This window comes from Mus caroli, unplaced genomic scaffold (assembly GCF_978045245.1).
Source record: "Mus caroli unplaced genomic scaffold, Mus_caroli_1 scaffold_4, whole genome shotgun sequence".
Lineage (NCBI taxonomy): Eukaryota > Metazoa > Chordata > Mammalia > Rodentia > Muridae > Mus > Mus caroli.
The window spans coordinates 139,216,489-139,219,520 of NW_028227259.1; the positions used below are offsets into that span (position 1 = coordinate 139,216,489).

General features: G+C 50.4%; 1 pseudogene; it reads left to right on the forward strand.

The window, feature by feature from the left end:
- Positions 1-322, forward strand: part of LOC147005365 (small ribosomal subunit protein uS14 pseudogene) — a 962-nt pseudogene extending 640 nt beyond the window's left edge.
- The last annotated feature ends 2,710 nt before the right edge of the window (positions 323-3,032 follow it).

Here is a 3,032-nt window from a genome sequence, read left to right on the forward strand (position 1 = left end):
GAAAGAAAGAAAGGGAAAGGAAAGGAAAGGAAAGGAAAGGAAAGGAAAGGAAAGGAAAGGAAAGGAAAGGAAAGGAAAGGAAAGGAAAGGAAAGGAAAGGAAAGGAAAGGAAGGGCATGCCTTTTCCCTCGTTGGGCGTCTGAAGGCAAGGTGGGTCACCAGCAGCTCTACCTGGAGTCACCCACAGAAGTTCAGCCAGGGTTCCTGCTCTTGCTGTGTCTGCTCTAACTACCACGGTCTGATCCGCAAATATGGGCTGAACATGTACGGCCAGTGCTTCTGTCAGTTCTCGAAGGACATAGGCTTCATTAAGTTGAACTAAGCAACCTTGAATGGATTGTTCGACTGACTACCAAGTGGAACCGATCATGCTAGTCTTTGTGCACAAAGAATAAAAATGTGAAGAACTTAAAAGGAAGAAAGAAAGAAAGAAAGAAAGAAAGAAGGAAGGAAGGAAGGAAGGAAGGAAGGAAGGAAGGAAGGAAGGAAGGAAGAGCGAGCATGCAAATCTAGCCCACAAGAAAGGACTGAATGCAAGCACTGGACACAAAAACTGGAAGAGGATACAAAGATAACTGTTTTCTAGTTCTAACTCTGTCACGGATCTTTAGGTTTTGATAGTGAATAAGTGCAGAAAGTATATTTTTTGATACTGAAAGTATAAAATGTATTGTGTGAGAGGGATTTGTTTATTTATAAATCACTTTATAACACAGTGTTTATTCAATAGATAACCATAGAAAGATAATCTCAGGCAGGCAGGTGTGGTGATGTAGGCTTGGACACTCAGTGTGGAAGCAACAGGATCATGCATAAGCTCTGGACCAACACACAAATGTGAGGGCACCTTGGGTTGCATACTGATATCCTGTCTCAAAACAGAACAAAAACAATCAAAAAGGAACATCTGGGGTTCCAGAATCTGGGAGATGGAGGCAGGAGGATCAGGAGTTCAAGGCCAGCCTGGGATACATAAGATCTCGTCTAAAATCAAGCAAAACAAACAAACAACAACCAAAAACCAGTTGTCAGGTGTAGGCACGTATCTTTGATCTCAGCACTCTGGAGACAGAGGCAAATGAATCTCTGTGAGCTTGAGGCCAGCCTGGTCTACATAGTGAGTTCCAGGGCAGTCAGAGCTGTATAATAAAGAGACCCTGTCTCAAAACCAAAACAGGTTGGAGACTCAGGAATTAAGAGCACATGATGTTCTTGCTGGAGTATGGTTCCCAGGACCCACAGGGTGGCTCACAACCACCTGCAATTTCAGTTCCAGGAGATCCTATGCCCTCCTCTCAACTCTGAAGGCACAGGGTACAGGCGTGGTACACAGACATACATTCAAGCAAACACTCAGACACATAAAGCAAAATAAATAAATCTGTGTGTGTGTGTGTGTGTGTGTGTATGTGTCTAGGCAACTAGTGGCACCAAAGGCCACCAGCGCTGACAAAGAACAAAAGGGAACTAAGAGTCAGAGGCTTGGTGCCTGGCTGAGGATGCTGGGAAGGACTCTGGAGGGTTTGAAGTGCTACTTCAGTAACAAGGAGTCCTGAAGGCGCCCCAGCAGATGTGTTTGCTATGACCAAACCAGCTCCGGAACTGCTAAAGGATGGACCGCAGCAGAAGACTATGAGGGGAGACAGCAGGGGGCAGGCTTTCTGTGGGAAATGGGTGCAGAATGGGGTGCAGTCTGGGCAGAGGGTTGCCACTCTCTGCTAAGGGCGTGTTGTTAGTGCGGGCTCTTTCTTCCTTTTTTCTTTTTTGAGACAGAGTTTTTCTATGCAGTTCTAGATGTTCTTGCACTCTTATATACAAGGCTGGCCTTGAACTCATAGAGAACCGATTGCCTCTGCCACCAATGTGTGGGATTAAAGTTGTAGCCACTACACCTGCCCCGGAGCCATCTCTATTCAGTGCAGGTAACTACAGTACAAATCCCTGGCTAAGGGTTTAATCCTGGTTTTTCAAATTGACCTGGATCGGGAACGGAAGACCGGACTAAGACTCTGGTTCTGCCTGTTGGCCCAATCCTTTGCCCTTTTCTAATCGATTAAGTGAGGAGATCGAGATCAAGCTCGAAAGCCCCTTCCTCCTAGGTGTTTCCTGTGAGGAGACAGAGAGACTCGTGCTCTGGGGAGCCTGACAGGGCTCCCAACTACGGAGCAAGGCGCCAGAGAGCTGGCGGGAGCTGGAACAAGAGTCTCTCCTGGCGCCTCCCGACCATGCCGGAGGCACAGAGAGCATGGTACCCACCCAGGGCGGTGCCTGAGGATTGAGGAGCAGGCCAGGTGGGGTCGGCTCGCCAGCCGAGAAAGGACTTCTCAGTTTGCTAGGGACACGCCCCACACTTGCGCCTTGAACTGAGGACCTGGGATCGCCAGCAGGGAAACACACGGAGACTAGGAAGCTCTTAAGAGAAGAGGCGTGGCCTACGACGTTGTCAAGGGGCTCAGGGAAGTGTGCACAGAACCCGGCAGGATTACGTAATGGCGCAAAAGCTGGTGCCAGAATCGGGTAGCCCCGCCCAAGGCGTGGTCAAGGAGTCAAATTCCGGGAGCTAGAGCAGTTTAAAATGTAGCGAAATCGTGCAAGGGCCGGCCTAGGGTCTCTTACAGCCCCGCCTACGGTAGAGCGTGGCCAAGGAGCTGAGCTCGCAGATGCATGCAAAGTGGGAATTACGTAATGATGCAGGGGGCGGTCCCAGAGTCCCCGGTGGCTCCGCAAGGTGTGGCTAAGAAGCCCACGTCCCGGTGCCTGGCAGTGGCTACGACCGTTGAGTGACGGCGCGAAGAACGTGCCAGTTGGTGGCCCCGCCCAGGGCGTGGCAGGGGCTCACAGATCTGAAGGGGATTGCATATTGTCCCAGAGGAGGGACCAGTCCCATATAGCGCTTCCCTGGTCCTGGTCAGGAACTGTTCTCTAAGCGGCTCAGTGTCTGTAGGAATTGCGTAATGGCGCAAGGGGGCAGGGCTAGCGCTGTATGGCTACGCCCAACCTGTTACCAAGCCAGCTAGTCCTACAGACCAGGC